This window comes from Pogoniulus pusillus, chromosome 34 (assembly GCF_015220805.1).
Source record: "Pogoniulus pusillus isolate bPogPus1 chromosome 34, bPogPus1.pri, whole genome shotgun sequence".
Lineage (NCBI taxonomy): Eukaryota > Metazoa > Chordata > Aves > Piciformes > Lybiidae > Pogoniulus > Pogoniulus pusillus.
This window is the reverse complement of record NC_087297.1, coordinates 13,295,933-13,319,036: the sequence shown is the minus strand read 5'-3', so window position 1 is coordinate 13,319,036 and position 23,104 is coordinate 13,295,933. Positions and strand designations below refer to the sequence as shown.

The following is a 23,104-nucleotide window of genomic DNA, read 5'->3' as shown; positions in this document are numbered from 1 at the left end:
GTTGTTCAGGGAGGATGCTGAAGCAGGTTGTTCAGGGAGGATGCTGAAGCAGGTTGTTCAGGGAGGATGCTGAAGCAGGTTGTTCAGGGAGGATGCTGAAGCAGGTTGTTCAGGGAGGATGCTGAAGCAGGTTGTTCAGGGAGGAAGCTGAAGGAGGTTGTTCAGGGAGGAAGCTGAAGGAGGTTGTTCAGGGAGGAAGCTGAAGCAGGTTGTTCAGGGAGGATGCTGAAGCAGGTTGTTCAGGGAGGATGCTGAAGCAGGTTGTTCAGGGAGGATGCTGAAGCAGGTTGTTCAGGGAGGATGCTGAGCAGGTTGTTTCAGGGAGGATGCTGAGCAGGTTGTTCAGGGAGGATGCTGAAGCAGGTTGTTCAGGGAGGATGCTGAAGCAGGTTGTTCAGGGAGGATGCTGAAGCAGGTTGTTCAGGGAGGATGCTGAAGCAGGTTGTTCAGGGAGGATGCTGAAGCAGGTTGTTCAGGGAGGATGCTGAAGCAGGTTGTTCAGGGAGGATGCTGAAGCAGGTTGTTCAGGGAGGATGCTGAAGCAGGTTGTTCAGGGAGGATGCTGAAGCAGGTTGTTCAGGGAGGATGCTGAAGCAGGTTGCTCACAGGAGGCACTGAAGCAGGTTGTCCACAGAGGATGAGGATGCTCTCTCCATGAAGGTATCAAGGCCAGGCTAGTTGAGGGCTTGAGCAATATTGGCTAGTGGGAGGTGTCCCTGCAGGGGATTGGAACTGGATGATCTTCAAGGTCACTTCCAACTCAAACCATTCTATCAGTCTAGAAAAATGCTTCCTTCAATTTCTTATCATCTGGGGGGACTGAATGTTTGAAACCTCCAGTCCACTCTGAGGTAAGGATGCAGGTGTGCATGAGGCCTCTGGAGAGTTGTCATGGACTTCTACCTCCTCCTCCTCAGCAGCCTGAGGACTCTCTGCTTCTGCAGCTCCCTGAGAGAAGGGTAGAGTGAGGTGGAGCTGGCCTCTTCTCACTAGTTTCAGGTGATAGAAGGAGTATAAATGGCCTGAAATCGTGCCAGGGAAGGTTTAGGTTGGAGATGAGGAACAATTTCTTTGCTGCAAAAATGCCCAGGACCTGGAGCAGGCTGCTGAGGGAGGTGGTGGAGTGTATAAGAAATGGTGGTGGAGGTGTATAAGAAATGTGTGGACATGGCACTTCAGAGCATGGTTGGATGGGCCTGGTGGTGTTGGGTTGATGGTTGGATCTGATGAGCTTGGAGGGCTTTTTCCAGCCAAGCTGCCAGCTCAGTGCTTTTCAACCCAAGGGAGAAAATGCCTTTTGCACTACTTCTTCCACCCAGACTCCCATCCTAACATGAGTGATGTAGCCATGCTCGTGTTTGATGCACAGCTCACCACCTGAGTGCTTCCTCTGACCCAGCGATGTGCTGAAAGGTCCAGCTCCAGCAGCTCCCTTTAGCAGCTCTGTTAACAGAGTTAAAACATCAGGAATAAAAATAGAAACCCATTCTTGTTTTTTTTAATGAGAGGGAAGGTGGCAAAGGTGAGTGTCACACAGCATGGCTGCAAGACTGGGCTCAGGGTTGGGTTATTTTGTTCATTTCCCATTCATCTCATGCAGAAGGTGCTTAAATAGGACACAGCACAGGGTAAGGCATGGGTTGGGTTTTTTTCTCCCTCCCTGAAGTCAAAGACAAAAACAGAGCAAAAGAAACCCAGATTCTTCTTTCTGAGCTTAGCACAAGGGATTTAGTCCTCCTCTCCAAAAGGGCATTTGGTCAGGTGCCCCAGCCCCTCATTTAGTGCACATCCTCAGAACTGTAGCTCAGAATCCACTTTTCTGCCAATGACCTGTGCCAAGCAGCCTCCACCTTGCCATAGGATGAAGGCTGAGAGGGGATTTGATAGATGTTTCTGTTTGAGAGCTGGGGGTCAGGAAGGAGGGGACAGGGACAGGCTCTGCTCACTGCTCCCTGACATAGGACAAGGGACAAGCAGCAATGGATGGAAGCTGCAGCACAGGAGGTTCCAGCTCAACACAAGGAGCAACTTCTTGCCTGTCAGGGTCACAGAGTACTGGCACAGGCTGCCCAGAGAGGCTGTGGGGTCTTCTTCTCTGGAGCCTTTCAAGGCCTGTCTGGATGTGCTCCTGTGTGCCCTGAGCTAGACTGTGTGGTCCTGCTCTGGCAGGGGGGTTGATCTTGAGGATCTCTTTGGGTCCCTTCCAACCCCTGACATCCTCGGATCCTGTGATGCTCAGGAGTTTTTGGCTCTAAGGTCTGAGTCAGAGTTCTTCTCACTGCACTGGAGTGGTTGAGATGTGTGAAGGTCAAACAGGGTCTGTGTCAAAGCTGCAGAAAGCTGTGTTCACATTCCTCACCCCACAAGATCATCACTGGGGAAGAAGCTCTTCACCCTGAGGGTGGTGAGAGCCTGGGAGGGGTTGCCCAGGGAGGTGGTGGAAGCCTCATCCCTGGAGGTGTTTAAGGCCAGGCTGGATGAGGCTGTGTGCAGCCTGCTCTAGTGTAAGGGCATGGCAGGGGGTTGGAAGTGGCTGCTCCTTGTGGTCCCTTCCAGCCCTGACTGATTCTGTGATTCTTTGATTCTATGATTCTAAGTTCTTGGGTACCAGAGCCATGTTCAAACCTTACTGCTAAAGAACTAGAAGAGGGATCCCAAGCCCACATTTCCTTCTGTTGAGATTTGCTCTAACCTATTTGGCCTTGAGATTTCACTCTGAGCCTTTTTCCCTTTAGGTTTTTGGCAGTGGGAAAACTGGAATGAAATACCTACCTCCAGAAGAGCAAGCAGAGCTACAGGCAGTCTGCAGAGGAGTCACCCCTCTGAGCAGAGGTAGGTGCCCAATATTTCCTCTCTAGGATGTCTCCTGGTTCAAGTGAGTTCTCACTCTGCCCATGTGTTCAACCTTCCCTCTGCTTTAAACAGGAGTAGAAACTCCTCCTTTGGGGCTGGAGGCTTCAGAGGATCACTGAATGCTTTGAGAACCTGAGGGGCTTTTTGGTTGCTGAGGATTTTGATGTCTCAGGGCTGTGAGGCTCTAAATCACCCAGGCAGTTTGAAGGATGCCACCTGAAACAGCTTCAGTTGGCAAACACGTGGGAGGTAAGGGTCTGGCCCCGCTGGAATAGTCCTACTCTGTCCAATTCTGGGCTCCTCCATTGCAGAGAGATGCTGAGGTGCTGGAAGGTGTTGGGAGCAGGGCAGCAAGGCTGGGGAGGGGCCTGGAGCAGAGCCCTGTGAGGAGAGGCTGAGGGAGCTGGGGGGGTGCAGCCTGCAGCAGAGGAGGCTCAGGGCAGAGCTCATTGCTGCCTGCAGCTGCCTGCAGGGAGGCTGTAGCCAGGTGGGGTTGGGCTCTGCTGCCAGACAGCCAGCAGCAGAAGAAGGGGACACAGCCTGAAGCTGTGCCAGGGCAGGTCTAGGCTGGATGTTGTTAGGAAGTTGTTGTCAGAGAGAGTGATTGGCATTGGAATGGGCTGCCCAGGGAGGTGCTGGAGTCTGTGTGGCAGGAGGTGTTGAAGCCAAGCCTGGCTGGGGCACTTAGTGCCATGGTGTGGTTGGTTGGGCAGGGCTGGGTGCTAGGCTGGGGATGAGCTTGGAGCTCTCTGCCAACCTGCTTGACTCTATGTTTCTGTGAAGAGGACTCTTCACAGGAGAGTTGGAGAGGTTTGGTGGAATTGATTTCTCAGCCTGTCTGTGCAATCTCAGGATGTTTGGTTCTGTTGCAAATCAGGTTTGGTTTAATTTAATGATCTTCACATTCTGCACCTTCTGCTGCCTCCCTCAGCTGTGCAGTGTTCATTAAAAAGAAGAGATACAAATGCTAGCAACAGAAACAGAATTTGAAGCAAGGCTAACATAGCAAGCACTCAAGAACTCTTCCTGGGCTTCCTTTAGGGTGAATTGTCTGTTTGCTGCACAGAACCACAGAGAGCTTTAAGTTGCAAGGGACCTTTGAAGGTCATCTAGTCCTGCAGTCAACAGGGACATCTTCAACTAGAGCAGGTTGCTCAGAGCTCCAAACAAGCTGACCTGGAATGGTTCCAGGGATGGAGAACCTCCTACATCTCTGGCTCAGGTTTCCCAGAGTCTCACCACCCCCAGTGTAAAAAATGTCTTCTTTCTCCACTCCAAATCTCCCTCTTTTAGCTTCAAACCATCACCTCTTGTCCTGTCACAACAGGTCCTGCTATAATACCTGTCCTCATCTTCTTACAGGCCTGCTTTAAGTACTGACAGGCCACCAGTAGGTCTCCCTGGAGCCTTACCTTCTTCAGCCTGAACCATCCCAAATCTCAGCAAAGGTGATCCTTTTCTCTAGCTTGCCCTTCAAACTGCTGCCACTGCAGCCACCAACCAGGACACAGCTTCCCCACTCCTCAAAGGGCACAGGAAGGCATTTCCCAGTGATATCCCATAAGCCAGACCTGGGCTGGTGGATCAAATCCCACCTCCCCTGGGGTCAGGAGCAGTTTTGCCTGCAGAGTGAGGCTGCTCTGTCTGGCCAAAGCCAAATCTCTGCTCTCCCACGAGGAGGAATCGTGGTGCAATAGGAGAGCAGATGCCATCCCCTCTCTCTGCTCCTCCAAGCAGGCTGCAAACCTCACTACACTCAGTAGTAAATTCCTTTAAACATCTCCATGAGCTGAAATTGCTTCATCCATTGCCCTCTGCTCAAAGTGCAGCACTTCACCCACCCCCAGCTGCCCACACCTGATGGGCAGGGCAGGTTTAGTGCCTCTGGTGATGCTCTTCTTCCTCTTGCTTCCCTTGTCCCCTGCTCAGCTGAGTCATCCCTTGTCTCTTCCGTGGCCTCCAAGAGCTGCTGTGGTGATGGATGCCCTTTCTGGTGAGGGAATGGTATCTCCAGTGCATTTCCCCTCTTTTTGGATGAGTTTATGATTTAAGGCTTTAAGTACCAGTGCCCACAGCAGGTAGTTATCCACCCTAGTCACAGGCTCGCTGCCTTTGAGTAGTGCTAACAGCAGCTCTGGGACAAACACCTTTTGCATTCCAAGTCATACAGAAACAAGATTTGTGGGGGGATTTAGCAGCAAAAGAGTAAGTGCTTAGGGAAGATGCAGAAGGTCCTCTGATGAGATGGCAGGAAACCAGGGCAGACAACCTCAGAGCACAATTGCTCTCTTGGAGAGCTGCCATGAGCGAACTTGCAGATATGACCTTGAAGACTAAAGGGTCTGCAGTCCCCTGTGGTTTAGGCCCTAGTCCAAATGAGCTCTGACCTCTTATTTGAGGCACCAGTATTTTACTGAGACCAAAACCAGACGTTTTGAAGAGCAAAATGAGATTTAACTTACTCATTGGAGGCAGGAGAGGCTGGGGATGGGAGAAAGAGCTTACACAACCCAGGTGATGCACTGGCCTTGATTTCTCTCAATTAGAAGTATTGGCTGCCTTAAAGCTTTTAATCTGTGGTTTGTTCAGGGGGGGAAAACAACAAAATCAAACAATCCCTGTGAGGAGAGGCTGAGGGAGCTGGGGGTGTGCAGCCTGCAGCAGAGGAGGCTCAGGGCAGAGCTCATTGCTGCTGAGCTTGGAGCTCTCTTCCAACCTGCTTGATTCTATGAATCCAACACTACATTGCCAATTGCATCTCATTAAGTGGTAGACTGTACAGTGTTTAGCTTTCCCAAATGAGAATTGGAGCCAAGCAGTCATTTCAGCTCAAAGCCCACTCCTGTTGTTTAGGTGTATTAATTCTTTCTCCTGCTCTGCCTGCCTGGAACTGATGTGGCATTAAGTATGTTCTAATTTGAAAGAATTGAATACATGCATAATCTGCTTTGCAAGCAGAGATTAGATTTCCCCCCTTTTTTTTCATATTAAAACAAATTGGGACAAGAGAGGAGCAGAACTTAGGGCAAATTCATTTGAACACAGTGGGCAAAACCTTTCCTTTGGTTTGGTTTTTGGTTGGGTTTGTTTTTTATTTAAGATGCTTTTGAAAGCATTCCTGTTCCATGCCCTGGGCAGGGACACCTCCTGCTAGCTCAGGTTTCTCAAGACCTGACCCAACCTGGCCTTGAACATCTCCAGGGTGAGGACATTCACAGTCTTCCTCTCTAGTGGTGGGAAATGGCTCTGGTAAAGAGTTTTCTGGGTAAACCAGGTGAGAAAGGCAGGAGAATCACAGAATTAACCAGCTTGGAAGAGACCTCTAGGATCATCCAGCCCAACCCTTCTAATTCACTAACCCATGGCACTAAGTGCCTCATGCAGCCTCCTCTTAAACATCTCTAGAGATGGGGACTCCACCACCTCCCTGGGCAGCCCATTCCAGTGCAAATCACTCTCTCTGCCAACAATTTCCTCCTCACATCCAACCTGGACCTGCCCTGGCACACCTTGAGGCTGTGTCCCCTTCTTCTGATGCTGGCTGCCTGGCAGCAGAGCCCAACCCCACCTGGCTACAGCCTCCCTGCAGGCAGCTGCAGACAGCAATGAGCTCTGCCCTGAGCCTCCTCTGCTGCAGGCTGCACCCCCCCAGCTCCCTCAGCCTCTCCTCACAGGGCTGTGCTCCAGGCCTCTCACCAGCTTTGTCACCCTAATAACTTGAGAAAGGGACATTTCATCATTAAAGGGTGTGTGTAGGGGATAAAATTCCTGGAGTTTGGATCTGTAGAGTGACTTTTGAAGGCAGCTTTCAGTCACTGCAGCTCTCCAGAAGCTCTCACGCAGATGATTTTGCAGTGATAATTTCCCCTTTAAATATTGAAGTTATTATCCCATACATAAAATTACTTCAAACTTCACTTTTAAATTAAAGGAAGGAAAAAAAACCCAAACCACTCCTAGGAGCAAACCTCCTGTCTGCACTTGGCAAAGATAAGTTGCTTTCCAGAACGAGCCCCTTAAACAATCTATTTCAGTGCTGTGGATACAGCAGCAAGCTGTGCAAATACCTGTGTAATAAAAACCAGGCACCTAACGAATGCTGCCTGCAAAGTATGGGTTTGATATGCTTTGGGCATAGGAGGGGATTGAATATAGGACATCACAAGGGCTGAGAAGTGTAGGAGTAGTGATTGGCATTGGAATGGGCTGCCCAGGGAGGTGGTGGAGTCACTGTGGCTGGAGGTGTTGAAGCCAAGGCTGGCTGGGGCACTTAGTGCCATGGTCTGGTTGGTTGGGCAGGGCTGGGTGCTAGGTTGGGCTGGCTGAGCTTGGAGCTCTCTTCCAACCTGCTTGATTCTATGGCCTGGTTGATTGGACAGGGCTGGGTGCTAGGTTGGGCTGGCTGAGCTTGGAGCTCTCTTCCAAGCTGCTTGATTCTATGACTCCAAGGAGTAGGTTGGGTTTGGGTTGGGTGTTCTGTGTGTGTGTAGCTCCCCATGGTTTGATATTTAAATCTGAGATTCTTTAACCTCTGCAGCGAATTGTGCTGAAAATAAACCCACACAAAAGCTGTTATCAACAAAAGTGCTTTCACTGGAAAAAAACCCCTAAAGAAACCCAAACAAACCACCCAAAATCCCCCAAATCTTTTCATTCTCTAATCATTGTTTTACATCCCTCTTAGTGAGAGATTTCACTACAACAACAACAACCACAAAATTACTCTTTGGGACCGAGAGAAACCTCATTCTGTAATTAAAGGGGGGTGGGGTGGGTGATTTCCTGCCTGCTATTTTAGCTCCTCACTGAAAGGGGGGAGGGAAAGAAGATATTTATGAATCATCACTGGGGATAAAATGTTTCATTTGGTATATACCATGACCTGCTTGGAATCCCTGAGACCTGTTTAGTTCCAAACTCGCCACACAATGGCTGCTTCATGGTCACATCCTGGTCACTGCTAAGCTAAGGGTTTGCTGCAGGCTTGCTTTATGGTGTAGAATCATAGAATCAGTCAGGGTTGGAAGGCATCACAAGGATCATCTAGTTCCAACCCCCCCTACCCTGGGCAGGGACACCCTACCCTAGATCAAGCTGGCCAGAGCCTCATCCAGCCTTCTGCTGGTGCCTGTGGAAGGTTTCTGCCTGCTGCTGTGGATGCATCTTGATAGCAAAGGGTCAGAGCTGGTGGGTGAGAGCCAAGAGACATTCATCTAATGGCACCAGTGCAAAGGCCCCTGGAGAGGTGCTGGTGGAGAAGCAGCATTCCCTCGGGATGTCTCTGTGGTTTTGCCTTTCCCAGGATGGGGAGCTCCAGGCAGGGGCCAGGTGAGCAATGGTTGTGGCTTGTTGCTAGAGGAGTCGCAGCCTTCCCTTTGGAAAGCTGAATGGAGGTGGTCAGATGTGGCTCATCCAGCCTGGCCTTAAACACCTCCAGCCATGGGGCCTCAACCACCTCCCTGGGCAACCCATTCCAGCCTCTCCCACTCTCATGCTCACCAACTTCCTCCTCACGTCCAGGCTGAACCTCCCCACCTCCAGCTTTGCTCCATTGCCCCTAGTCCTGTCACTCCTGAGTAGTTTCCGTTCGCACTCTTGAGGAGAAAGCAGCATTCTGGATATTGGGCAAGACTCGGGGAGGGGGTGGGGGGAAGATGTTGAATCCTGCCTTGGCTGTAATTTCTGAAGCTGTGGATGACTATTCCCAAGCAGTGACTGATGAGTGCTCACTGCCACGCAATAGATGCGACCGGACCGTTTAACGCAAGCGCATCCTAGTGCCAAAAGGAGCCTGTCATTCTTATCTCCAGTGGTGAATGATTTCCCCCTCTCTCCTCCAAGACACTTTGCACCCAACATCCTCCCATTCCCTCCTGCCACAGGCTGGCAAACAAGCCGAGGACCCTTCAGGAAGCAGGTTGCACTGGCGTGGAGGTGGATGTTCTCCAGAAGATAGGCAGGGGGGAACTGGGGACTTATTTTCTTTGTTTGCTTGGGTTGGTTGGGTTTTTTTGCTTGTAAATCGACCCAAACCCCACCTGTGAAGGATCCTGCTTCTAGCAACAGACACAGAAATGCTAATTCCATTTCTTTTGTAACGTGTCAGTAAAATATGCTCTGAGGGCTGAACACTGGGAAGGAACAGTGGCGTTGTCGGGGGGGGGGAAGGAAATTGAAGCATTGTTTTGCTCCTGCTGGAATTCTTCAGCCTGCCAAAGCAGAAAAGGCTCTGCCATGGCAGGCAGTGCTGCAATGAATACCTGTTAGCTTCTGCTTGCTGCACGTATCTGCGCTTGCTCTCTTTAATTGCATTCCCAAGCAGCCTGCGCCGCATGCAACAGACCCCAGTTTGCCCTGATTCATGGGTTAGGAGGAGCAGCTGATTAATCCCATGTCAACAGCCTTAACCCTGGGCAGAGAATAGAATCCTAGGAAGCCTCCTTCACAATGTATCGAGGATGCAGTTGTTTATTTCCTCTGCTGTGTAAAAACCTCTCCATCACCCACCAATGCAGAGTGAGTTGGGTCTGGGAAGTTCACTCATTTACTCCTCCTTATCTTCTGGTGCAGGAAAAGTGGATTAGGTTTTGGTTCTTTTAAATATTTTGATGGAAATTGCCCAGCATCTTTCCAGCAGAGTTTGGTTTTTCCACCTGCTATCAACATCTGAAAAGAGCCACAGGGATGTGTGCCTTGGTTGAGGTTCATCTCTCCACCAGCAGTGAGACCTGTGCCACACAGCAGCTCCAGCAAGGAAAAATCCCTCAATTCATTCCATAAAGTGCTTCAACAGCACAGCTCAGTCCTGCAAGTCAGGGGAGTCAGTTCCTCCTGCAAGTGAGGGGGGTCAGTTCTTCCAGAAAGACCTCTTAGCTCCATCCCAGACATTTATTCTAGCAAGACCTTGCAGATTTGAGTCCTTTAACTTCAGTCCAGCCATTTATTCCAGCAAGAAGCTGCAGATTTGGGTCCTCTTCAGCTTCATCCCAGGCATTTATTCCAGTAAGAACTTGCAGATTTGGATCCTACTTCAGCTTCATCCCAGACATTTATTCTAGCAGGAACTTGCAGAATTTAGCCCTTCTTAGCTTCAACCCAGCTATTTATTCCAGCAAGAACCTGCAGATTTGGGTCCTCCTTTAACTTCAGCCCAGCTAGCTGTTCTAACAAGAAGCTTCAAAGTTGGGTCCTTCCATTTCTTCAGCCCAGCTATTTATTCTAAGAAGAAGCTGCAGATTTAGGTCCTCTGTAGCTTCATGCCAGGCATCAATTCCAGCAGGAACTTGCAGATTTGGATCCTCTTTAGTTTCATCCCAGACATTTATTCTAGCAGAGACTGGCACAATTGGATCCTTGCTTAGCTTCAGCCCAGCCATTTATTCCAGCAAGAACCTGCAGATTTAGGTCCTTCTTTAGCTTCAGCCCAGCTATTTATTGCAACAAGAAGCCACAAATTTGGGTCCTTCCATCTCTTCAGCCCAGCTATTTGTTCTAACAAGAAGCTGCAGATTTGGCTCTCTTTAGCTCCATCCCAGGCATTTATTCTAGCAGGAACTTGCAGAATTGGGTCCTTGCTTAGCTTCAGTCCAACCATTTATTCCAGCAAGAACCTGCAGATCTGAGTCCTCCTTTAACTTCACCCCAGCCATTTATTCCAACAAGAACCTGCAGATCTGAGTCCTCCTTTAACTTCACCCCAACCACTTTTTCCAGCAAGAACCTGCAGGTCTGAATCCTTCTTTAACTTCACCCCAGCCATTTATTCCAGCAAGAACCTGTAGATTTGAGTCCTTGCAGCATGATAGTCAAAGATTTTGTTTGCCTGTTAGGTTTTTAGGTTGGTTTTGGTGGTTTGTTTGGGTTGGTTTGGTTTGGGTTTTTATTTTGTCTATTTGTTTGCTTTAGAGTTGAAGGCTCAGTGGAAAAAAAGGTTTTAGTTATTTAACATGGTAAAAAAAGAATAACTCCAATTCTGCCACAGATGTGTGGGGGGGGAAAAATGTACATCCACTGAAGCTTTAATTGTTCTTTCTCTGAAGCTTTTGCTTATGGCTGGACATAGAGAATCTGGACTTGCTGGGTGAGCTGGATGGAATGAAAACAGCTCCTTACAAGCAAAAAGGTTCCAATTCTGCCACAAATGGGTGTCAACAAGAAAATTGTTCTTCCACCAAAGCTTTTGGAACTAAAACAGTCTTTTCAACTGTTGTTCTGAGCAAGAGAGAGAGAATTTCTGTGTTTTCAGTAGTGAAGTGGCAGCATCCTGCTCAGGACAGCTTGGAAAAAGCCATGCAGTGTTCCATTTTTAAGCTGCTCATCTTCCATAGGGCAGCTCCAGGATCTGCCTTTTGTTATTGTCATGTCTACATCGCTGAGGGGAGAGGGGGGGAGAAATAAACACAACAACAAAGCCAACCAAAAACAGAGAGAGAAAGGAAAAAAAATCATCAAACAAGCAAAAAAAACCCCAACAAACCCATAAAAAATAAAGCCAAAACCTGTGGAAATCTTCTCCTGTGAACTGCATAACAGCAATTCAAATGGCCCCTTTCTGTCACCCACTGTAAGCATCACATCCCCACTGCTGCTGCAGTCAGGTGAAGTGTCGCTGAGCTCTTCCGCTTGGCTGCATGGAACTCGCAGGAAAGACAAACCCCTGCAATGTTCTCCTTGGACAAGAAATGCTTCTTTGGGGGCAGCCTTTAGGTTTCTGATAAAGAAAAAAAAAATGGGGGGGGGGGGGGGTGGAATTTTAATTCTCTTCCCGCCTTGATTTATGTGGTTGGGGTTTTATTTCCATGTGCAAGCAGCTTTTATTTGGGCTGAAACCTTTGCTCCGAGTGCGTTGGATGCGCGTTAGCATTCCAGTGTGTGGGTAAGAGATACATATATCTATTTATTCCCATTCTTAATGCATAATGTAGCTTTATATAGAGATATAGATTTATTCCTCACACACACCCCCCCCCCCCCCCCATACACCCCTTTTCTGCTGCCTAATGAAGCTCCCATTCCATATTTAAGGCGGTCTGACAGCTTGTGAAATCCTTAATGCCTGCGTGTGAGGTTTATTTCCAGGGTTAAAAGAAAAAGGAGGGGGGGGAAGAAGAACTATATATATATATATATATGCACAAGGAGGAAAAAAATCCAAGCAAAACAAAAATAGAATTAAATTGATGATGGAAAGCCAATAATGACCCCCCCAAAAAAAAGAACTATTGAATGCGTTTAGGCTGCTGAAAGCCGTGCGTGGCTGCGCGGTGCCGCACGGTCCTGATAAGCCCTTATCTCATCAAGAAATAAAGAAGGGCTGGGGGATGACGTGCTCCTGAAAGAGCTTTGGTTGGGATTTGTTGGGGTTTTGGTTGGTTGGTGGTTTCTTTTATTTTTTTCTCCTTTGGAGGGAAGGGTTTTGTCCATCCTGGTGAGCTTCTGGCACGTAAGCAGAACGTGAGTTTGATTGCGCCTTTTGCCCGCTTACTAAACAGGCACTGGCAGGAGCCTCAAGGAGGCTTCTTGCTGCTTGTGAGGGTTTTTTTTTTGCCCCCCTCCCCCCTATAAAAAATTAAAGGTGCTTCAGGAGTGACCTTTGCTCTGTTGAGTCATCTCCCTTCCTTCCCTGCAATTTGCCTTGCTGATCAGGAGCACAGAGCTGGAATTTTGATGGCCGTAGGAAGAGGGCAAAATGATGAACTCGTTCCTTGCAGATGCACTTGGATATGTTCTGGTTTATAGCTCCTTAAAAATCAACCTGAGTTCCTTCAAGTTCCCTCAAATTTAGCTGGGAGTTTTAATGTTCCTTAATTTTTAAGCTGCCTTTTGTTTGTATTTTTCCAAGCTCCTTAAAAATCAACCTGAATTCCTTCAAGTTCCTTCAAATTTGATTCAGAGTTTTAAAGTTCCTTGATTTTAAGCTGCCTCTTGTTTGTATTTTTCCAAGCTCCTTAAAAATCAGCCTGAATTCCTTCAAGTCCCTTCAAATGAAGTTGGATTTTTTTCCCCCCTCCCTAAGTTCCTTAAAAATGAAGTTGAATTTTTTCAAGTTCCTTAAAAATTAAGTTGGGAATTTTAAAGTTCCTTAAATTCGAGCTGGATTTTTTTTTCTTCTTCTTCAAGCTCCTTAAAATTAATTTGGGATTTTAAAAGCTCCTTAATTTTAAGATGCTTTTCCCCCCAAAAGTTCCTTAAAACTGAAGATGGATTTCTTCAAGTTCCTTAAAAATTAAGTTGGGATTTTTCAAGTTCCTTAAAATTAAGTTAGGAACTTTTAAATTTCCTTAAAATGAAGTTGAGAATTTTAAGGTTGCTTAAAATTGGGGAATTTTGAAGTTCCTTAAAATTGAGGTGGATTATTTTTGTCAAGTTCCTTAAACATTAAGCTGAGATTTTAAAAGTTCTTTATGATTAGGTTGGGAAATTTTAAAGCTCCTTAAAATGAAGTTGGATTTTTCAAGCTCCTTAAAATTAAGTTAGGAACTTTTAAATTTCCTTAAAATGAAGTTGGGAATTTTAAGGTTAAAATGAAGTTGGGAATTTTAAGGTTAAAATGAAGTTGGGAATTTTAAGGCTACTTAAAATGAAGTTGAGAATTTTAAGGTTAAAATGAAGTTGAGAATTTTAAGGTTAAAATGAAGTTGGGAATTTTAAGGCAGGTTAAAATGAAGTTGGGAATTTTAAGGCAGGTTAAAATGAAGTTGGGAATTTTAAGGTTAAAATGAAGTTGGGAATTTTAAGTCTGCTTAAAATGAAGTTGAGAATTTTAAGGCTGCTTAAAATTGAGGTGGATTTTTTTTCTAGTTCCTTAAAGATTAAGTTGAGATTTTCAGAAGTTCTTTATCATTAGGTTGGGAAGTTTTTTAAGTTCCTCAAAATGAAGTCAGGAGTTTTAAAGCTCCTTAATTTTAAGATGCTCTTTTTCCCCTCCCAAGCTCCTTAAAAATCAAACTGAATTCCTTCAAGTTCCTTAATATGAAGTTGGATTTTTTCCCCCAACTTCTTAAAAATGAAGCTGAATTTCTTCAAGTTCCTTAAAAATTAAACTGGGATTTTCCAAGTTCCTTAAAATTGGCATTCTTAAAGTTCTTTAGAATTAGGGTGGATTTTTTTTCCTTAAAATTGACTTGGGATTCTTAGGGTTCTTTAAAATTAGAGTGGATTTTTTTTTTTCAAGTTCCTTAAAATTAAGTTGGGATTTTTCAAAGTTCCTTAATTTTAGGATGTATTTTTCCCCCAAGCTCCTTAAAAATAAAGCTGAATATCTTCAAGTTCCTTAAAAAATCAGTTGGGAACCTTTTAATTTCCTTAAAATTTCAGTTGGAAAGCTTTTAATTTCCTTAAAATGAAGTTGGAAATTTTTAAGTTCTTTAAAATTGAGGTGGATTTTTTCTTCAAGATCCTTGAAATGAAATTGGAAAGTTTTAAAGTTTCTTAAATTTGAGGTGGATTTTTTTCCAAGTTCCTTAAAATGAAGTTGGAAATTTTTCAAGTTCCTTAAAATTGAGGTGGAATTTTTTCAAGCACCTTAAAATTGAGGTAGAATTTTTCCAAGTTCCTCAAAATGAAATTGGAATTTTTTCAAGTTCCTTAAAATTGAGGTGGAATTTTTTTCAAGTACCCTAAAATTGAGGTGGAAATGTTTTAAATTCCTTAAAATTGAGGTGGAATTTTTCAATTTCCTTAAAATTGAGGTGGATTTTTTTTTCCCAAGATCCTTAAAATGAAGTTGGAAAATTTTCAAGTTCCTTAACATGAAGGTAGACTTTTTTTTTTAATAGCTCCTTAAAAATAGAGCTGAATTTCTTCAAGATCCTTAAAATTCAGCTGGGAGATTTTAAAATCCTTAAAATTATGTTGGGATTTTTAAAAGTTCCTTTAAAATAATTTGGGAATTTTTAAAAGTTCCTTAAAATTAAGTTGGATCCCCCCCCCCCCGCCCAATTTCCTAGGAAATAGAATTGAATTCCTTCAGGTTCCTTTAAAATTAAGATGTTTCCCCCCCCAAGTTCCTAGGAAATAGAACTGAATTCCTTCAGGTTCCTTTAAAATTAAGGTGTTTCCCCCCCCAAGTTCCTAGGAAATAGAACTGAATTCCTTCAAGTTCCTTTAAAATTAAGTTGGATTTCTTTTTTTTAAGGTTGGTTAATTTTAAGTTGAATCTTTTTGAAGTTGTTCAATAGAAATAATAGAATAGGTTAGGTTGGAAGGGACCTTAGAGGTCATCTACTCCCAAATCCATGCCATAGGAAGGATGCCATAGGAAGGATGGCAGATCTCTGGGCATGCTGGATGCCTTCCTTCACTGCATTCAGTTGCCCTTCCTGCTTCAGATGGGCTTGCTCATAGAATCAAGCAGGTTGGAAGAGACCTCCAAGCTCATCTGGTCCAACCTAGCACCCAGCCCTGTTCAGCCATCGCAGGTCTCCATTCTTGCTTTTATTGTTCCAACGACTGCTGAAGCTCTAGAGCTGAAAAGCCAGCAGATGTTTGTGTTTTTACTAACACAGCAAACCCCTCAGAACTCTGTTGGCAGTGCAGTTCCCTCACCTAAGACCTTGCTTCATAACCACCACTTAGAGCCTCTTGTGCAAGCATCGCTTGCCTTCCATCAAGGCAGCAGCTGAGACGCTTTGTATCCCTCGTGCACAAACACAACCAGGGCATTTTGCTGCATTTCACATTTCCAGTTAGAGCAAAATGAGCAATCAGTGCATGGGATGAGTACCAGATGCTTACAGGTACAGAGGGCAAGTTGGTCACACAGATCTCTACGGAACAGAATACAGACAAAACTAGCAGCAGCTCTGCTGTCATTCCACAGTGCTCTCCTGGAACACGGCTGGACATGGAACTGGACTGGCTGGGAATTAAGATGGATTCCTTTTTTTAGTTCCTCAAAACCAAGTTGGGGGATTTAAAAGTTCCTCAAAACCAAGTTGGGGTTTTGGAAGTTCCTCAAAACCAAGTTGGGGTTTCAAAAGTTCCTTAAAATCGAATTGGGGGTTTAAAAGTTCCTTAAAACCAAGTTGGGGATTTAAAAGTTCCTCAAAACCAAGTTGGGGATTTAAAAGTTCCTCAAAACCAAGTTGGGGATATAAAAGTTCCTCAAAACCAAGTTGGGGATTTTAAATTCCTCAAAACCAAGTTGAGGTTTTAAAAGTTCCTCAAAACCAAGTTGGGGTTTTTAAGTTTCCTTAAAATTAAGTTACTGGGTTTGGGCTTTTTTTTTTGGTTGTTGTTTGGTTGTTTTTGTTTTGTTTTGTTTTAAGTTCCTTAAAAGTAGATTGGAACTTGGTTGGTTGGTTTGGCCATGACTGTGCTAAAATTCAAGGCTTTCCAAATGAAAACAAGAAGCAATCCTGCCTACGGCAGGGGGTTGGAACTAGATAAACTTTGAGGTCCCTAAACCATCCTGTGGTTCTCTTTGTAACTCTGTTGCTTTGCCACTCAATTTCCTCCTAGCAGTTGCCTAAGTAGTAAACGCTGAACAAAACACTCTTCATCTTTAATCCAGAGCTGTATTGGAGCAGAAACTGAGCTGAATTCTCTGGTTTTATTCTTTTAACAAGTAAGATTTTCATCTACTGCCTCTTTCTGGCAGAGTTTTCTTTGCTTTATTCCTTTCCTAGGCAGTGGTCAGGGTGCAGCCCCACAAACAAGTGCGGCAGACCTGGGGAACTGTCCCTGCCCCAGAGCGCTGACATCTGTGAGTGAAAATCCCATTTCGAAGCATTCCTGGGGTGTGGGGGAGGGAAAGAAGGATAGGATGCAGCGTAACCAGAGGGAACCCAGCCCTGAGTCACAGAGTTTGCTCTTTTCAATAGGTGGTGTTGCTGGGGAGGAGTTTTTCTCTCTGTGTTAAATTCTGGACTTTAGTTTCCCCTCATGGGAAAAAAAAAAGACAAAGGTACTGGAATATTCTCTCCCTGTCTCTCTATCTCTCCATCTCTGTCTCTACCTCTCTCTCCTCTCACCTCTCTGTCTCTCTGCCTACATCTATTTATTTCTTTGTCTCTTCCCCCCTCTATCTCTCTGTATATTTCTCTCTCTATCTCTCCCCCTCTACCTATCTATCTCTATCTATATCATTCTCTTTCTTCCCCTCTCTCTATATATATATTTCTCTCTCTCTCTCTCTCCCTACCTCTTTAGTTATTTACTCATTTAGACAGCCCAGCCTGGAAGTGACTCTCTTACAAGCTGATTTGCTTCTGCATTTGGTTGACACTAAAGCAGAATGCGCCTCCTTTTCTCTTGCCGAGCTGCTAGGCTGGGTAAGCGAAGGTGAGAATGCACGGTTAGCTCTCCAGGCCCTTTGTCCTGCTGCTGCTGTGGCCGGCAATCCAATGGGAACAGAGCGGAGTATGCAAGCATCCAGCTGCCGCCTTGTGCCGGCTCAGCGCCCCTGCTCCAGCCCCTGTTTGCCTACCCATGGCCGAGCCGGCGAGGTGACGGCGCAAACCGTGGCAGAGAGCTTCCCTGCCGGACGAAAGGAAAGGGAGGGGGTGGGGATAGCATGCTCAAAGGCAGCCCTCGGGCTGGCCTTGGAAAACAGAAAGCCAGCAGAAGCTCTGGGTTTGGTCCAGCGGCTGCTTGGAGCTGTAGGTGCTGCGTTTTTAACCTTCGGCGTGCTGCAGGTAGGCTCCGCGCCTGCGAGCGCATCCCACGGCGCCGCTGGCAGGGCTCTGCCTGGCTGCCGCTGTTAAGGCGGTTTGTATTTCATTTAAGCACACAATTAATCACCTTCGCAGGGCTGCTGTGTCTGGCAGCAGCGGCGTTATTTAATTAAAGTGGAAATTATTGTACAGTAAATAGGAGGCTCCCAACTAGCCAGGCCAAATTAAACGCTGAGGTCTATTTCTTACCCGGGGTGTTTCCAATTTACATGTTCATCCGAAAGGTTACACTTCACGGGCTGGAGTCATTTGGATGTTGGAACTGGTGCTAAACCCAGAGATCAACTGTACGTGAGCCTCTTGCATCTTCCGAGCTGGGGGACCTGCCCGCCTTAGCTGCCTGTCTGCTATTGCATCGCCCAGCAGCGGTTTGCATGGCTGGTGCTGCCCCGGCACCGGGTACCTCCTGCTACTTTGTTTCTTCTGTTAGCTCAGAGATGCTTTGGGGGGAAAAAAAAGAAAAGAAAAAAAAGGGGGAAAAAGGAAAAAACGAAAATAAAAAGGGAAAAGGCAGAAAAAAAGTAGGAAAACAAGGAAAAAGGAGGAAAAAAAGGAAAAAATGAGAAAAAAAAAGGGGGGGGGGGGAAAGGAAAAATGAGAAAAAAGGAGGGAAAAAAGGGAAAATGTGGAAAAAAGGAGAAAATGAAAAAAGTAAAAATGAGGAAAAAAGGAGAAAAAAAAGGGAAAGGGAGAATAAAGGAAAAAAAGGGCAGGGGAAAAAGGAGGGGAAAAAAGAGGGGGAAAGGGTGAAAAAGGAAAAAAGGGAAAGGAAAAAAAAAAGGAAAAGGGGGAAAATGAGACAGAGGAAAACATGAAAAGAAGGGAGAAAAAGAAAAAAGAGGGGGAAGGGGGGAAAAAGGAAGAGGGGGGAAAGGGAAAAGGGCGGGGAAGAAAGAAAAGGGAGAGAAAAAGGAAAAAAGAAAAGGTAAGAAGAAGTAAACCCAAGAAAACTAAGGAGAGAAAAGAGTGACAGGAAGAAAAAGAGGAAAAAACAGAAGAAAAAGAAAAAGGAAAAAAAAAGGGGGGGGGGGGAAAGGGAAAATAAAAATAATGATAAGGAGGAAAAAGAAAAAAGCAAAAGGAAGAAAAAATAAAGAAAAAAAGAAGAAAATGGCAAAAGGAGGAGAAAAAGGTGAAAGAAAAAGAAGAATAAAAAACATGGAAAAAGGAGAAAAAAGAATAAAAAGGAAGAAGAAAAACAGAAGGGGAAAAGGAAGAAAAGTACAGAACAAAAAGAAGAGGAAAAAATAAAAGAAAAAGAAAGGAAATGAAACAAAGAAAAGGAAGGGGAAAAGGAAGAAAAAGAAGGAAAAGAGGAAAAAAAGGGAAACATGAAGAGAAGAAAAAGAAGAAAGAAAAGGAGAAAATAAAAGGCCACAGAAGAAGAAAGAAAAGGAAGAAAAAGAGAGGAATAAAATCTAAAAACAGAGAAGAAGGAGGGGAAAAAAGGAATTAAGAGCCCAGGGTACAGGATCCTTCCTCCATTTTGTTCCAGCCTGGTAATGAAGCAATTAGCTCACAAAATGGAGGTGCTGCGCTTCGCTTCTCCTCCTGCGTCCTACGTTGGGTGGCATTTACCTGCCTGCCGGCAGCAGGCTCAGCCCTGCTGAAACTGGCCCCCGAAGAGCCACCCTGTGATGGCCTCTCAGTGGCCACCACTTAGGGGAGCCCTGGGAGGGGAGAAGCCTTCCCGCTGGGAGAGCCCCACCTGCGCCAGCCGCCAGCGCTGGGGCTGAGCTCCTTCTCCCGCTTTGCTCCCCCCTGGGCTCCCCAGCGCCCTGGCAAGGTGTGCCTGGGCTGCACCTGCCAGGCCTGGAAGCATCTTTGCTGGTTTTCCTCCTCCTCCTCTATTCCCCTTTCAGACAGCAAAGCAGAAGCCAACCCAAGGCCAAGCCAAGCAGCCATTTTCTGTCCCTGTCCGCCTGCTGCAGCCCACTCGCAGCGGTGCCTAGCAAGGGTCGGGCCAGAAGCAGTCTCACTCCTCTCTAGCTCTGACACAGCTTCCTGGATGCTGGAAAACGCAGCTCCTGGCTGCTGGAAATCCTGTCAGCCACTGAGAGCAGCTCAGGGCCTCTCTGGGAAAAGCACAAGGCTTCATTTTTTGATCATTCTGGGAGGCGTTGTCTTCTTTCCCCCTTCCTTTTTTCCTTTCTCCCCTCCCTTTCTCCTTTTTATTTCCCTCTTTTGCCTTTTTGTTTCCTCCTTCTCCTTTTTAGTCCCCATTTCTTCCTTTTTATTTCCTCTTTCCCCCTTTTTTTTCATTTTCCATTTAATTTCCTCCTGATTCCTTTTACTTCCCCCTTTCCCTTTTTATTTCCCCCTTTTTCCCTTTTTATTTCCCCCTTTTTCCCTTTTTATTTCCCCCTTTTCCCCTTTTTATTTCCCCCTTTTTCCCTTTTTATTTCCCCCTTTTTCCCTTTTTATTTCCCCCTTTTCCCCTTTTTATTTCCCCCTTTTTCCCTTTTTATTTCCCCCTTTTTTCCTTTTTATTTCCCCCTTTTTTCCTTTTTATTTCCCCCTTTTTTCCTTTTTATTTCCCCCTTTTTTCCTTTTTATTTCCCCCTTTTTTCCTTTTTATTTCCCCCTTTTTTCCTTTTTATTTCCCCCTTTTTTCCTTTTTATTTCCCCCTTTTTCCTTTTTATTTCCCCCTTTTTTCCTTTTTATTTCCCCCTTTTTTCCTTTTTATTTCCCCCTTTTTTCCTTTTTATTTCCCCCTTTTTTCCTTTTTATTTCCCCCTTTTTTCCTTTTTATTTCCCCCTTTTTTCCTTTTTATTTCCCCCTTTTTTCCTTTTTATTTCCCCCTTTTTTCCTTTTTATTTCCCCCTTTTTTCCTTTTTATTTCCCCCTTTTTTCCTTTTTATTTCCCCCTTTTTTCCTTTTTATTTCCCCCTTTTTTCCTTTTTATCTCCCCCTTTTTTCCTTTTTATTTCCCCCTTTTTTCCTTTTTATTTCCCCCTTTTTTCCTTTTTATTTCCCCCTTTTTTCCTTTTTATTTCCCCCTTTTTTCCTTTTTATTTCCCCCTTTTTCCTTTTTATTTCCCCCTTTTTTCCTTTTATTTTCCTGTTTTTCCTTGTTATTCCTCCTTTTCCATTTTATTCCTCTCTTTTCCTTCCCATTTTCCCTTTATGCCCCCTTTCCCTTTTCCTTTTTCCCCTTTCCCTTTTCCTTTTTCCCCTTTCCCTTTTCCTTTTTCCCCTTTCCCTTTTCCTTTTTCCCCTTTCCCTTTTCCTTTTTCCCCTTTCCCTTTTCCTTTTTCCCCTTTTCCTTTTTCCCCTTTTCCTTTTTCCCCTTTTCCTTTTTCCCCTTTTCCTTTTTCCCCTTTCCCTTTTTCCCCTTTCCCTTTTTCCCCTTTCCCTTTTTCCCCTTTCCCTTTTTCCCCTTTCCCTTTTTCCCCTTTCCCTTTTTCCCCTTTCCCTTTTTCCCCTTTCCCTTTTTCCCCTTTCCCTTTTTCCCCTTTTCCTTTTTCCCCTTTTCCTTTTTCCCCTTTTCCTTTTTCCCCTTTTCCTTTTTCCCCCTTTTCCATTTTTATTTCCTTTTCCCCCTTTTCTTTCTATTTCACTCTTTCCCCCTTTTATTTAATTTTTCCTCTTTTTCCTCTCATTTTTCTCTTCTTTTATTTTCTTTTTCTTTTCTTTTCTCTCTTCTCTCTTCCTTTTCCCTTTTTCTCCTTTTTTCCCCCCCCTTTTTACCCTTTTAATCCTTTTTTCTTCTTTTCCCTCTTTCCCCCTTTTTTAGACCACCTTAATCCTTTTTTCTTCTCTTTAACCCTTTTAAAATCCCTTTTTGCCCCTTTTTTCCCTCTTTCCCCCCTTTATTTTCTTTAGTGCAGTGCTGCCATGTCTGCATTTTTTTGACCCTGCATATTTATCAGGCTATGAATTATTTATGAGCTGAGAAGGGGAGGGAGGGATGGGGAGAGACTGGAAGGGGCAGGAGGAGTGAGCAAACCTATGCCTGGGCAGAGGAGTACCTTAAGCGCATCCACTGACCAAGCCTTCGGAAGGGTTACCTGTCCTCAATCCTCTTTCTCCTCCTTCCCCGTTCTGCTGTGGTCCTTTTGCATCTCTCTTTTTGGGCCATTTGCCCTTCCCTTTCTGTGGCCACTTGGCTTGGTTTGGCTTTTTAAAGGAGCACGAAGGGGCTCTGAGGAGGGGGAAGAGCTTTTGGGTGATGGGAAGGAATGGACTTTCTTCGACTTCTAAAGTACAGGGTGTTTAATAAATATTAATCCCTCAACTGTCAGCCTGAATTATTGTCAGAGGAAAAGCAGGGGGGAAAGCAGAAGAGCTGACAGATTGGGGATTAATGACATGTTTCATACATTAGAGATGAGCTATCAGCAGAACGGCCAAAGGAGGGGATGCAGAGCAGACCTTTAGACCGCTCCAACGTCCCAGCCATGCCAGACCTGAGCTCAGGCTCAAGGAGAAAGCACAAACGAGCCTCCTGCAAACGCACCTCCTGCTGCTCCAGCACCAGGACCTGACACCCAGAGCCTGGCTTCTTTAGGCTCTGCCTGCACTGAGGTAGCAAGGATGGCTCAGACACCAGATAATTTGATTACAGAGAGGCAGAGCTGTATTCTCTCTTTTCCCCTTTTCCTTTCTTCCTTTTTCCCTTTCCTTTTTCCCCTTTTTTCCTTTCTCCTCTTTCCTTTTTCCCTTTTCCCCTTTTTTCTCTTTCCTTTTCCCTTTTTTCTCTTTCCTTTTCCCTTTTTTCTCTTTCCTTTTCCCTTTTTTCTCTTTCCTTTTCCCTTTTTTCTCTTTCCTTTTCCCTTTTTTCTCTTTCCTTTTCCCTTTTTTCTCTTTCCTTTTCCCTTTTTTCTCTTTCCTTTTCCCTTTTTTATTTTTCCTTTTCCCTTTTTTCTTTCTTTTTTCCATTTTTCCTTTTCCCCCTTTTTCTTTTTCCTTTCCCCCTTTTTTCTTTTTCCTTTCCCCCTTTTTTCTTTTTCCTTTCCCCCTTTTTTCTTTTTCCTTTCCCCCTTTTTTCTTTTTCCTTTCCCCCTTTTTTCTTTTTCCTTTCCCCCTTTTTTCTTTTTCCTTTCCCCCTTTTTTCTTTTTCCTTTCCCCCTTTTTTCTTTTTCCTTTTCCCCTTTTTTCTTTTTCCTTTTCCCCTTTTTTCTTTTTCCTTTTCCCCTTTTTTCTTTTTCCTTTTCCCCTTTTTTCTTTTTCCTTTTCCCCTTTTTTCTTTTTCCTTTTCCCCTTTTTTCTTTTTCCTTTTCCCCTTTTTTCTTTTTCCTTTTCCCCTTTTTTCTTTTTCCTTTTCCCCTTTTTTCTTTTTCTTTTTTCTCCCCCCCCCTCCTCCCTTCTCCCCGCCCCTTTTTTTTTGTTAGTTTGTTTTTATGTTTGTTTGTTTTTAACTGGGAGGAAACCTGGGCCAGGTGAAGCAGTTTCTGCTCCAGCCCCTCCACGTTGTACCTTCCCTCTCTGCAAAAGGCAAGGGCCAGCCAAAGAGGCAGAGAAGCGGTTCTGAACGGGAGCTGCCGCCTCCAAACACACCCCCCTGTACTCCCCCACCTCGGACTTTGCAGCATCAATTATGTATTAAGGGAAAGATGTTTGTGTAAAACAAGA

The 23,104-nt window shown here is 45.1% G+C and overlaps 1 long non-coding RNA gene across 2 annotated transcripts in view; it reads left to right on the top strand.

Moving 5' to 3' along the window:
- Window positions 1-11,091, top strand: part of LOC135189799 (uncharacterized) — a 43,763-nt gene extending 32,672 nt beyond the window's left edge. The window contains exons 3-4 of one of the 2 annotated variants that reach the window (XR_010308317.1): window positions 2,736-2,832; window positions 10,893-11,091. This is a non-coding gene — a long non-coding RNA (uncharacterized LOC135189799). Of the gene's footprint in view, window positions 1-2,735; window positions 2,833-2,925; window positions 3,097-10,892 lie in introns of those variants that run through there. The other variant, XR_010308318.1, reaches the window with a different exon arrangement.
- Window positions 11,092-23,104: the final 12,013 nt, after the last annotated feature.